This window comes from Oryctolagus cuniculus, chromosome 1, assembly GCF_964237555.1.
Source record: "Oryctolagus cuniculus chromosome 1, mOryCun1.1, whole genome shotgun sequence".
NCBI lineage: Eukaryota > Metazoa > Chordata > Mammalia > Lagomorpha > Leporidae > Oryctolagus > Oryctolagus cuniculus.
In genome coordinates, this window is record NC_091432.1 from 161,816,123 (window position 1) to 161,830,153 (window position 14,031).

General features: G+C 49.9%; 1 long non-coding RNA gene across 1 annotated transcript in view; it reads right to left on the reverse strand.

Moving 5' to 3' along the window:
* Nucleotides 1-4,641: 4,641 nt before the first annotated feature.
* Nucleotides 4,642-14,031, reverse strand: part of LOC103348213 (uncharacterized) — a 31,023-nt gene continuing 21,633 nt past the window's right edge. Inside the window, exons 5-6 of the long non-coding RNA XR_011379661.1 lie at nt 7,005-7,365; nt 4,642-6,121 (exon numbers count right to left, since the gene is read on the reverse strand). This is a non-coding gene — a long non-coding RNA (uncharacterized lncRNA). The remainder of the gene's footprint in view (nt 6,122-7,004; nt 7,366-14,031) is intronic.

The following is a 14,031-nucleotide window of genomic DNA, read 5'->3' on the forward strand; positions in this document are numbered from 1 at the left end:
ACACCACATAGACAGAAGACTGAGCTTTAAACAGACTTGAAAATTCCCTTTTTCTGAGGAAAAATAAAAAAAAAGATGAATGAAGAAAGCTTTTGGGAACTTTGGAACAACATTAAAAGAGCAAATATTCAAGTTAATAAGGTTCAAGGAGCACTTGAAAAGGCCAAGGGCTAGGAAGCGTCTGAAAAGAGAGAACACGGCCACTCCTAGAGAAAGATGCGACTGCTCAGGTACAGGCGGCTCAGGGCACCAGATTCAACTCAACCCAGTCCACCCCAAGACACAGGATAATCAAGCTCTACAAAGTTCAGGGTCAAGATACAATTCTCAAAGCTGCCAAAGAAGAGAAACAAACAACATATATGTCCCCATGCACCTGATGGCAGACTTCCGGGCAGAAACCTTACAAGCTAAGAGAGAATGCGATGAGATTTTTATAGCCGTGAAGGTAAAAACAAACAAATGAATACAAACCAAACTACCAACCAAGAATACTGGACCCAGTAAAGCTGTCCTTAAGACACGTCCTATGCTGTGGTGTAGCAGGTAAAGCCACCACCTGCAGTGCTGGTATCCCACATGGTGCAGGTTTGAGTCCCAGCTGCTCCACTTCCCATCCAGCTCTCTGCTATAGCCTGGGAAGCAATAGAAGATGGCCCACGTTCTTGGGTCCCTGCATCCATGTGGGAGACTGGGAAGAAGCTCCTGGCTCCTGGCTCCTGGCTCCTGGCTCCCAATTGGTGCAGCTCTGGCAGTTCTGGCCATCTGGGGAGTGAACAGCAGACGGAAGATGTCTCTCTTTCTTTCTCTCTCTCTGCCTCTGCCTCTCTGTAACTTTGCCTTTCAAATAAATAAATAAATCTTTTTAAAAAGAGATATGAAGGAGACATAGAGATACTCCCCGACCAAAAAAAAAAAAAAAAAAAAAAAAACACACAAAAAACAAACAACACAAAATTAAACTAAAAGGGTTTATCACCACCAGACCTGTCCTATGAAGTAAAAGCAGGAGGCACTAACAAGTAAAACGAAAATATTGGTGGTGTGGTAAGCTAAGCCTCTGCCTGTGGCATCTGCATCCCTTATGGGTGCTGGCTCAAGTCCCAGCTGCTCCACTTCCAATCCAGCTCTCTGCTGTGGCCTAGGAAAGCAGTGGAAGATGGCCCAAGTCCTTGGGCCCCTGCACCCATGTAGGAGACCTGGAAGAACCTCCTGGCTCCTAGCTTTGGATTCACCCAGTTCCGGCTGTTGCGGCCATTTGGAGGAGTGAACCAGCGAATGTCTGTCTGTCTGTCTCTCTCTAACTCTACCTCTCAAATAAATAAATAAAAATCTTTTAAAAAATGAAAATATCAGAAGATAGAAAATTCACTGAATATAGAGCCTGGAAGTTAACAGATACATCTACAGCCAAGTGAGCTTCAACCTAGCTATAAAAACACACACACACACACACACACACACACATTAGAGAAAGGACAGCCTTTATAGTAAGTGGTACAGGGAAAACTCAAACTCTACATACAGAAGAATAAAGCTAGACACCTATCTTTCACCACACACATATATACATATAAACGGATTAAAGATTTTAAGATCTGAAAGTGGGGCTGGCGTCGTGGGACAGTTGGTTAGGTCATGACTTGCAGTGCCAGCATCCCATATGATTGCTGGTTCGAGTCCTGGCTGTTCCACTTCCCATTCAGCTCCCTGCTAATGTGCCTGGAGAAACAGCTGAAGATGGCCCAGATATTTACACCCCTGCCATCCACATGGGACACTCAGATGACTTCCTGGCTCCTGTCTTCAGCCTGGCCCAGCCCTGGCTGTTGTGGCTATTTGGGGAGTGAAGCAGCAGATGAAAGATCTCTCTCTCCCTCTCCCTCTCTCCCTCTCCCTCCCTCTCCCTCCCTCTCTAACTCTGCCTTCCAAGTAAATAAATCAAATCCTTAAAAAAAATAAGCATTCAATAGGTGTGTTCGGGATGAAGCTGAAATGCTGAGTCTGGTTGAATGTCTGAGATGACTTAAAGAAAAAAGAGACCCATAACTGTGGAACCATCAGAAGAAAACACGGGAAATGCTTCAGGGCACTGGGATGGAGGAGGGCTTCGTTCGAGAGATGCCAAAAGCAGAGAGAATGAAAATAAAAATAGATACGGGTTTCATTAAACTAAAAAGCTGCTGCACAGACAAGAAAGTGACCAACCTGGAGAAGAGAAAACCTGCGGCATGGGAGAAAACATTCGGCAATCCACATCTGGCATAGACACCAGGAGACATTCAAGACAACAGGAGAAAGAGGAGACATTCAAGGCAATAGCAAAGTGACAAATAATTATAGAAAAATGGGCAAGAAATCTGAACAGACGATTCTCAAAGTAAGACACACACATGGCAAGAAAAGATACTCAACATCACAAATCACCAGGGAGGGCCGGCGCTGTGGCTCACTTGGTTAATCCTCCACCTGCGGCGCCTGCATCCCATATGGGCACCAGGTTCTGGTCCTGGTTGTTCCTCTTCCAGTCCAGCTCTCTGCTGTGGCCTGGGAGGGCAGTGGAGGATGGCCCAAGTGCTTGGGCCCCTGCACCTGCGTGGGAGACCAGGAGGAAGCACCTGGCTCCTGGCTTCAGATCAGCGCAGCGCACCGGCCATGGCGGCCATTTGGGGAGTGAACCAACGGAAGGAAGACCTTTCTCTCTGTCTCTCTCACTGTCTGTAACTCTATCTGTCGAATAAATAAATAAAATCTTTAAAAAAAACCACCAGGGAAATACAAATCGAAACCACAATGAGACACCCCCTCACTCCTGTGATCTTGTCAACTGTTAGAAAGCTGAAAGAGCTGGTGGGAACGTGGAGGAGAGGGAGCAGTCCCGCCCCGATGGTGGGAATGTGAACTGATCCACCACTGTAGAAAACAGGTTCCTCAAGAAACTGAAAACAAGTACCGCGGGACCCAGCGATTCCACTCCTGGGCAGACACCCACGGAAGATGCAACCTGTCCATCCGCTATTGCAACACTGTTCACTGCAGCCAGGAAGTGGAAACAACCTAAGGATCCACTGGCACATGAAGGGATAGACAATGGGATGCATATATCCAACGGAACACTATGCCGCCCTGAGGAGCAACGCTGCCATCTGTAACAAGGGGAGGGTCACGTGGTGGGCCAGCTCAGCCAGGCAGGGGCAGATGAGCAGCACTCTCACTCCTATCAGTGCGGCAGGGAAGCTCACAGAAGCGGAGCGCATGGTGGTGACGACCAGAGGCCGGGAGGGTGTGGTGAGAGAGGGCGGGCGGACGGGTGGTTGACGAGTCCCGAGTGACAGTCAGACAGAAGAAAGGAGCTCTGGGTGTCCCCTGCACAGCAGGCTGGTCACAGAATAACGTGCTCTGCACACTTTTCTACCATGCTGTAACAAAAGATTCTAAACATTTGCACCAAAAAAAAAAAAAAAAAGTGGTGACAAATGCTTGAGGAGATAATTAGGTTTTCCTTGAATCGCACATGCCTATACACACATACATTGAGCCATCACACGATACCCTGGAAGTATGCACAATTTCATGTGCCAGTTCAAAATATTTTTAGGCCCGCGCCGCGGCTCACCAGGCTAATCCTTCGCCTGCGGCGCCGGCACCCCAGGTTCTAATCCCGGTTGGGGCGCCAGTTCTGTCCCAGTTGCTCCTCTTCCAGTCCAGCTCTCTGCTGTGGCCCAGGAAGGCAGTGGAGGATGGCCCAAGTGCTTGGGCCCTGCACCCGCATGGGAGACCAGGAGGAAGCACCTGGCTCCTGACTTCAGATCGGCACAGTGCGCCGGCCGTAGCGGCCATTTGGGGGGTGAACCAACGGAAGGAAGACCTTTCTCTCTGTCTCTCTCCCTCACTGTCTAACTCTGCCTGTCCAAAAAAAATTTTTTTTAAATGATAAACAATCCAGAAAAAAGTAATCAACTTCACCAAAGAAAAAACAAAAGAAATCTCAATGTTATTAATAAAAACTATCAACTCAACCTTTCTCTTTGTTTATTTTTAAGATAGAAGTGAAAACTGACATGGAGAATAATAATGATGGTCTTTTCTTTTTTGAAAGGCAGTTACAGAGAGGGAGAGGGAGAGGGAGAGACAGAGACAGAGACAGAGCAGAGAACACACTTCCATTTCCATCTTCTGGTTCACGTCCCAAATGGTTGCATTGGTCAGGGCCGGGTCAGGCTGAATCTAGGACCTTCTTTTGAGTCTCCAACGTGGGTGCAGGGGCCCAAGCACTTGGGCCATCTTCCACTGCTTTCCCAGGCCATTACCAGGGAGCTGGGTCATAAGTGTAGTAGCCAGGACTTGAACCAGAAACTATGTGGGATGCTGGCACTGCAGGCAGTGGCTTCACCCACTATGCGTGATGCTGGCCCCAGTGATGGACTTTTCAAAGGAATGGGGACCACAGACTGTGGGGCCGAGCCTACCCTGAATCCTAAAACATGGGAGTGCTTCTGAGAGTTTGCAGGGGTGGAATTAAGAGCTGGCTTTATTTTGGTGCAAAAAGATGCAGAAAATGAGATTATGGGAGATAATTACCTCTTTTTTGTCTTCTTCATGCACAAGTCTTATATGAGACACTTCAAAATGCTCATGGAAAAATTAACTTAAAAGATAAGTTTATTTTTGTGCAAAAACATTTTGAAATTCCTCCACAGTTTCTTCATACTATGCCTTATCTGCATGCTTGTTTTGTAAGATTCTTTGCATCAAAATGAATGTTTTAATTTGAAAAGAATGGAACATTCCAAATAAAATGATTTTTTCCTCTCTCTCCAAAGAAGCAAACAGTAACACCCCTGAGGCAGGACTCTGTCCTTTTCTTGGTCACCAGGCGGGGAATAATCATGGCTCTGTGCAATAATCTCACGGAGAAGCGGGTTAAAGGCACTTCCTGCTGAGTGGACCGTGCTGGCCAACGGCTGCGTCACCGGGAAACCTGACCGGGGCAGAGGCTCCAACGCAGCAGAGGGGAGGCTTTCCTTCTTCACCCTGTACAGCTTATTCTTAGAGGACGATGCTCAAAATGACTTGCAAAGTGAGGCAGAGTGGATTCCCAAAGCCGACGCGCGGCCTGAGCGCGTGCTGCCAGAAGCACGGAGATGGGTTCCCAGGTGTGGACGAGAGTTCTTCGTTGGTGCTCACGAAATTCTCCAAAAAAGGAACTTACTGAGCGAAGGCGGAAGTTCATACAAGCATCAGTTAGTGATTGCTGCACAGCAGGCCGCCACAATCTTAGCGGCTTAGACCTGTCAGTTCAGTTTACTCTGTAATGTGGGCTGGGCTTCCCCACGTATCTGAGGGCAGCTGTGGGTCCAGCAGGCGGCCCTAGCCCCTGGGTGCTAGATGCTTCTCATCTTGCCGCAGCCCAAGTCGCTCTCGGCCTGCCCGGGGGTTAAGATTCCGAGAGAGAGTGGAAGCACAGGAGGAATCCTGGAGCCAAGGCTCCGAGCTGGCAGCCGACCCCTTCCCCTGCGTTCTGTGGGCCAAGGCGTCACGAGGACCCCAGGGACCAGGGCAGGGGAAGCAGTCTCCAGCCCTTGATCAAGGGACTCCACTTTTGCAAAGCACATGCACACGGGGTGGGGAACACCAGGGCAACCAACTTGCAGCCACGGAATTCAGAGTAAAGCTGAAGCGCCGGCTTCCGGCAGACCCAGGATCCAGAGCTGGTCCCGAGGTCTGGGTGATGGGAACTCAGAGAGCCCACCACGGTTCCCCTCCGAGGATGAAAGAAACACAGGGTTTCCGGTCCTGGACGCTCCCTGGGCTGGACACTGAAATCACCCGTGGCATCCAGGTGAGCAGGCAGATATGTGGGCAGGCAGCCCCCCAGGAATGATGTTCCATGGCCTGGGAGACCATCCCCAGAGCAGAACACGGATGTGCCCGGCTCCGGGGAGGAGGCCGAGTGGATGCGGAGCTGCCGGCGCGGAGCGTTCTCTCCCTCTGCTACGGTGCTGGAGCCACAGAAGGGCATTTCCTGCTTGTGTGTGCGCGTTCCCATGATTTCTTCCAGGATCAGACATCCCATGGACATTTTTAACATTGTAGGAAAAACGTTAGAGAAGCCCCCAACCTGGGGACAGGTTAGATGTGGGAAATAGTCACATATTTTTGTCTTAGTTCTTTCCCCTTCTACTTCCTCATCCTCCCACTACTACCACCACACACACACACTCACACACATTCACATACACACACACACACACACTCACACGCACCTGTCAACCTAGCCCTTCTCCCTCATTTGAAATGGGACACTGCTTGAGGCTCTGTCTGCCCTTTGTAAAGAAAGGAGAGACGATTGCCTCCGGACGTTCCCAGGATAGCATTCCTATATTGCTGGAGACTTCCTCTTTGATTATCCCAATGATACTCTATTCTTTTCCCTCTAAAAGAACACGGGACAGGAGGAATTTCTTCAATGATCCCCACTGCCACGTGCCTGCCACCACTGGGCTGGAGGCTCCCTGGAGCCGAAGCTGCGCCTCCCTCCGCGGGAGGCTTTGCTCGTCAGCTCTCAGTCTCTCCGGGAGGGATCCCTCCTCGGCCTGAGCCCTGACCCTCACCAGTGGCTTTTATCTAGTGGACTGGGATTAGGGTTGCCACACCCATGTACACGATGTTCAGCGACATTTGGATTTCAGATGAACAACAAAAAAACTGTTAGCATGCGCTATGTCCCATACACTGAAACTCTATATTATCCACTGGAATAGAGTGTACTCAAGCTAAAAATCCATTCATTTTTATCTGAAATTCAAATTTCCTTTGCTAAGTCTGCCAGCCTCAGTCTTTGTTTGCAACACACACCCCTGCCCCAGCGCAGAGAACACCCCGGACCAGACTTCAGCCAAAGACAGACCCACAACTTCTGCATGTTTGGAAGCTCCTGGAAGAAGTCGTGTCAGGAAACGTGTCCTGTGCCTTCCCCAAAGTGCTGTATTTTTAACACTTACAGCAAGCAAACGCTATCATCGGTGTCTCCGAGTTTCTGGATGCTCTGATGCCGGGAGTGGGTTCCATGGGCTTGGGGGAGACCAGAGCTCCATGAGGAAACGGTAGGACACAGACATGGCGCTTCACGTGTGCTCCAGTTGCAGGTGAAGTCCGTGTGACTCATCCCGACGCATCGCATCATTTCTGAGTGCAGTAGGGAAGCCCCTGATGGGGAAGGCTGGGGGGCAGACCCCAGGGGCAGGAGGACCCCAGGACAAGGCCACAGCACTGCGGTCTCGGTGGTCTTCTGCTAGGTTCGTCTACCGCATCTTTATACTCTCAGCTTTCTAACTTCACTGCGGGCTCGGAGACCTCAACACCCTGGAAAATAAGCGGGGGCACAAAGTGCTGCTGTGAGCCCTCGAGGATCAAGCGGGCAGCCGCTCACACACAGAGGTCCGAGCTTGCTGAACCAGCACCGTGACCAGCAGGCTCTCTCCACCTTCACAACCACCCTGGAGACGGGGGCTAGGATTTCCGCTTCACAAGTGAGTAAAACCAAACCCTCAAAGAGGTTCAGTAACTTCCCTGAGGCTACACAGCCAGGATTCAAACACAGGGGAGCTGCACTCCAAAACCCATCTCCTTCCACTTTACAGTGCCACATGGCTTTTTATTCCTGAGAACTGCAAGCAGATGAGTCAAGTTAGGCCCTTGGGCTAATCTGACAGTAAGAGACACCATTTTACCAGTACCTTTTTGTTTTGTTTTGCTTTTAATATTGAACTGGAATTCCTTCTGCTAGACATATACCTCCAACTTTGCCACAGTCACCACCACTGTCTATTGTGTTTCACCTGTTTCAAATCACCGATTTATGCTTCCTGTCTTGCTACAGCAGGCATTTGAGTCTGCAACCCCCAAAGTACTTTATCATTACATACTCATAATAACTATGTTTAGGGGAAATGGAATATTTCGCTCAATGTTAAGAAGGCTGATGGATAAATGCTCTCAGAAGCAAGAGAGGTTTTTCCAGAGTATTCTCTGACTTGCTGTACTGAGCAAGCCACTGTCTGACTTGCTGTACTGAGTCCAACACCCTACACAGAGCAGTCCCAGTGGCAATCAGAGCCTTGGGGGAGGGTCACCATGCCCTCAGGGATTTGCTTTCAATCGTAGGGAAGGGAAGTGAGAAGAGGAACCTGGATCCAGTTCCAGAAGACTTTCTAGCTTGCTGCTCTGTTGTGCACAGGAAGAACCCTGGATTCAACCACGAAAAACCCAACAAGCATGCAAGAGATGAGCACAGAACCTGAACAGACAGTTCTCAGGAGAAGAGGTACAGAGGGCCAACATGAAAAACTGCTCAGGATCACCAGCCACGAGGACTGCAAATCACAACCACCATGAGCTACCACCTCGCCTGTGAGAATGACTGTTAGCAAAAAGAAGAAAAGTAACAAACCCCGCTGAGGACGTGGTGATGTCAACTGTACAAGCATTATGGTGAGCAGCAGGAGGGTCTCCCCCAAGCTAGGAAACAGATCCAGCCCACTTCTAGGTATCCAGAATGCCCCACTTCTGCATATCTATCCAAAGGAAAGGAACTCAGTGTATGGAAGAAGCACCAAGCACTCCTACATTTATTGTAACTGTACTCACAAAAGGCTAGATATGGAATCAATCTGTCTCTCAATGGATGCATCGGTGATAAAAATGTGGTATAGATACAAAAAAAGAATGTTATTCAGCCATAAAACAATGAAATCCTGGGGCCAGCACTGTGGCATAGCTGGTAAAGCTGCCACCTGTGGGGCAGGCGTCCCATATGGGAAACAGTTTGAGTCCTGGCTGTTCCACTTCCGATCCAGCTCCCTGCTAATGCATCTGGGAAAGCAGCAGAGGATGGCCCAAGTGCTTGGGCCCCTGCTACCCACTTGGGAAACCTGGAGGAAGCTCCTAGATCCTTGTGGGGAGCAATCCGGACTAGACTAAGTTACTCGAATTAAGACTTATTCTATGCATCTGCTCTCCCACAATATGGCGCTGGGAGAGAAGTAAACAGCTTCCGCACAGCTGCCTCCAGTTCAACTAATAAACAGCAGGACCTGCTCCTGATTGGAGGAGAGCAGCGTACTCGGCGTGTGGGCAGCCGAGTTGGGATTGGCGGAGGAGGACTATAAAGGAGGAGAGAGACGGCATGCACCGGGAACATCTATGGGGAACATCTAAGGGAACCCGTGCAGCCCCCGAGAAGAGCCGGCCGGCGGTGTGCCGCTCCCCTGCGGAAGTGGGGAATGTGGTCAGGGGGAACTGCCCTTCCACGGAGGTGGAAGGGATAGTAGCCAACCCGGGAAGAACCAGCAGCAAACCCGGGGAGGGCCGAGCAGACGAAAGAACAGCGCAGGGTCCTGTGTCGTTCCTCCACGAAGAGGGGGAGCGACAGATCCTGGCTTCAGACCAGCCCAGCCCCAGCCATTGTGGCCATTTGGGGAGTGAACCAGCAGGTGGAAGAGTTCTTCTTTCTCTCGCTGCCTCTGCCTCTCCCTCTCTATCTCTCCCTTTCTCTTTCTGTAACTCCACCTTTGAAGTTAAGTAAATAAGAATTTTTAAAAAATAAAAATACCCAAAGAATGAAATCCTGACATCTGCAGCCAAATGGACAGAACTGGATCAGTATGTCAAAGGAAACATGGCAGACACAGACAGGCAAATACCGCACATTCATCTCTCTGTGTGCAAGTTAAACACTGTCCATCTGAACTTAGAGCAGAGGTCACCGGAGGGGCAGGGAAAGGATGTAGGGATGATAGGTAACAGGGACTAAAATTTAATTCAAGTAGTGAGGTCTCACGGCAGGCGTCTGGTCTCCCTCTGTAACTCTGAATTTCAAATAAATCAATCTTTAAAAAACAAAGCAAAAATTAGTGCTAGGTTCTTGTGTTCCACAGCCCCAGGGAGGCGTGTTATGTGCCCTAAGAAGAGGAGGAAGGGAGCAGCTTCGAGGCCCCAAACCTCACGCAAGAGAAGGAAATGCAAACACTGATTATGCATCTGATCAGTTCTCACTGTACACGTGTTTCAACACTGCACCAAACCCCACAAACACATACAACTATTATGTGTCCATCACAAAGCAGGAAAAGAACAGGCCCCTGCAGACATCCAACCTGTCTCATGCACAAACATTAGCAACACATCGCGAGAGAAACAGAGAATGTTCTCTGTGTACCCTAAGAAAACTCTGTGAGACTTCACGCAAACAAAAGAATCACAATAACGAGGCATGGCGGGTGTTTCCTCTCAGTGGCTGTACTGAAGACATTTTTAAGTTTGGTTGTTTTTATTTTATTTGAGAGGCAAAGAGACACATAGTGAGGGAGAGGGAGAGACAGAGAGAGGTCTTCCACGTGCTGGTTCACTTCCCAACTGTCTGCAACAGCCAGGCCAGGGCCAGGCCAAAGCCAGGAGCCAGGGGGCTCCACCTGGGTCTCCCACGCAGGTGGCAGGAGCCCATGTACTTGTATTTACCTGCTGCCTTCCAGAATGCACAGTAGCAGGGAACTGGATTGGAAGCGGAGGAGCTGGGGCTCGAACCAGGCACCCTGCCGCTGCTATGGGATACATGCATCTAACTGCTAGGCCAAACAGTTGCCCTGTAACTGTACTGTTGAAAAGGGCTTGGGGTGGCAGCCGTTTAAATTGTCTGTGTCCTCGCAGTGCTACTGAGGCTGGTCTATCAGCCTTTATGGACAGGAGCAGCGGGAAAGCAGGCAGGTGCCAGGCACTAATCTGTGCAAGGCCAAGTTCCTCCGTGTGTGCAGCCGGAGGGAGCTGCAGCTGGCAGAACTCTAGTCTTTGGTCATGTTTCCTAAACAGAACCCAGCCTGATCCTGCCATCTGCCAAGCAGATCCACTCACACAGCTTTTGTTTATATATTCTGTCTTCAGACCATTCCAGTAAGAATAGATTCAAGGTCAAGTTTTCCCACTTTTTTTTTTTTTTTTAAACCAAACAACATTTTTGAAATTGTAACTCATTCAAACCTCATGTTAACTGTGTGAGGTGGTGATCACTATTGGCCTCACAGTACAGATAGGGAAACTGAGGCATGGAACAGAGAAATGTTCCCCAGCCACAGAGCTGGTAAGCGGCACAGGTGGCTGCTTGGTTGTGTGCCTGCACCTTGGTGACACCCTGATGCAACGTTTGCATGTTGGCTGTGCCACAGTTACCTCTCACACTTGATCTTAGCCAAAAGGCCAAGCAATACCATGGTTACTTCTCATGATTCCTGGAGGCAATACATTTTTCCAAGAGAGGAAACATAATGACACCTAGGATGGGAAAAACAAAATTCACCTTAGCTAAGCCATTAACCTTAGGACAAAGTGGAATCAGGTGTCTTAAGGATTCTGACACGTTAAGTATGGGGTTTGGGGCCATTTCCAAGGTGGTGAAGCTACTTCAAGGAGGACAAGCCACTGCAGTAGCTGTCTCATCCCCTGAATTTGACACCCCAAAAAGCTGGGCCCAGTCTGACACAATTTCTGCAAACCACACACAAGCTCATTTTCCACAGATGGCCAACAGCTACCTGACCCTCCCACTGTATTCCTCTCCGGCTGCCTCTTGTCTGGGTCCAGTGGAGGGCGACGGCACAGCAAGGACACCTGGAACTCTGCCTGCCAGGAGGCGCCTGCAGTAACTGGGAGCATTTAGCTCACAGAAGAGGAGCCAGGGGCCTGAAGGCCTGGCGTCAGGCAGCCGATTCTGCCACGGGAAAGCAGCGGCTGGCTTCTCCCGGGCCATGCAGAGCAGTGCAAACTGGAAACTCCGGGCAACCGGATTCTGGCTCAGCGTAAGTCATGTCCCTTTCTGTTGCTATTTTTCACATTTCTCATTATCAGTCTTTTTTTTTTTTTTTTTTTTTTTTTTTTTTTTTTGACAGGCAGAGTGGACAGTGAGAGAGAGAGAGAGAGAGACAGAGAGAAAGATCTTCCTTTGCCGTTGGTTCACCCTCCAATGGCCGCCACGGCTGGCGCGCTGCAGCCGGCCACTGCGCTGATCTGATGGCAGGAGCCAGGTGCTTCTCCTGGTCTCCCATGGGGTGCAGGGCCCAAGGACTTGGGCCATCCTCCACTGCACTCCCTGGCCACAGCAGAGAGCTGGCCTGGAAGAGGGGCAACCGGACAGAATCCGGCGCCCTGACCGGGACTAGAACCTGGTGTGCCAGTGCCGCAGACGGAGGATTAGCCTAGTGAGCCGCGGCACCGGCAGTTTTCAGTCTTAACTGTTAAAAATAGAATGCTTTCCTTGTGGAAAAAAAAAATGCAGACAACAAAATACGAGTGGTAGAAAGTAAGAGCCTCCTCTTCACCCCTACCCAGTCCCCTCCTGGACAGACCTGTGGTATTTCCATGGCCCTTCTATGTGCATACACACCACCCACACGTGTGAAATTCCTTTCTGTAGGTGGTCATGTAATTTAGCTCTATATTTATTTTTAAAATATCGCCACAAACAGGCTTATCTCAGAAGGCAACGAACCAGGGCCCTTCCAAAGTATATCGCTATGGCTTCCAAACAATATACTGAAATGCCTTGCCAAAAGGTCTGAAATATAATTTATTTTTTAAGGTTTTATATGTACTTACTTGAGAGTCAGAGAGGTAACAAAGACACACACACGGCCAGCGCTGTGGCTCACTAGGCTAATCCTCCACCTTGCGGCGCCGGCACACCGGGTTCTAGTCCCAGTCGGGGTGCCGGATTCTGTCCCGGTTGCCCCTCTTCCAGGCCAGCTCTCTGCTGTGGCCTGGGAGTGCAGTGGAGGATGGTCCAAGTGCTTGGGCCCTGCACCCCATGGGAGACCAGGAGAAGCACCTGGCTCCTGCCTTCGGATCAGTGCAGTGCGCCAGCTGCAGTGCGCCAGCTGCAGCACGCCGGCCGTGGCGGCCATTGGAGGGTGAACCAACGGCAAAGGAAGACCTTTCTCTCTGTCTCTCTCTCTCTCTCACTGTCCACTCTGCCTGTCAAAAAAAGAAAAAGAAAAAAAAAAAAGGACACACACACAGAAAGAAAGTGAGAGAGAGTGAGAGTGAGAGCTCCCACTCCATCGGTTCCTTTCAAAAATGCCTGAAGCAGCTGGGGTGGGGTCAGGCTGAAGTCAGGATCCAGGAGCTTAATTCATCTCCCATGTGGGTGGCAAGGACCCAGGGACTTGAGCCATCACCTTCCCAAGGGCGCACATTACCAGGAAGCTGGAATCAGAGGTGAAACTGGAGGGCCGGCATGTGGTTAAGCCACTGCCTGCGGTGCTGGCATCCCACATGGGCACCGGTTCAAGTCCTGGCTGCTCCACTTCTGATCAAGCTCCCTACTAATGCTCCTGGGAAAGCAGAAATGGCTCAGGTCCTTGGTCCCCTGCACCCACATGGGAGACCTGGATGAAGCTGCTGGCCCAGCCCCAGCCATTTGGAGATTGAACCAGCAGGTGGAAGACGTGTGTGTGTGTGTGTGTGTGTGTGTGTGTGTGTGTCTCCCTCTCTAATTCTGCATTTCAAGAAAAGAAATAAAGTGAAGCTGGGACTCGAAGCCAAGCATGCAGATATGGAATGCTGGTATCCCAAGTGGTGTCTTAACAAATGCACCAAATGCCTGCCCCTAGTTTTAATTATTTACTGTAAATATCTGAAGTGTTCCACAATTTCAGTTATCCTGATCTGGTAGCTTTTCTAAAAATAATTTATTAGGTATCTTGAAATACGAAGAAGACATTTGTTATGATGCTCGTTAAGAGAAAGCATGTTCAAATGATTAAAGCTATGCAGAAGTACACGGGCCTTCCAGGAATTCCAGCCACCGACCGGGTTTGAGCAGAGAGCGGGTGACAGTTGGTTACGACACGGTAGAGGAAATTAAAGCCACAGATGGGAAGGGGGGAGGTGAGCTGGACGGGCTGCCTTCCAAGATCCAACTCAGTGCGCTGATCTCTGATCTCCCACATATGCTCACTGGGGCAGCGAGAGGATCGCAGATGA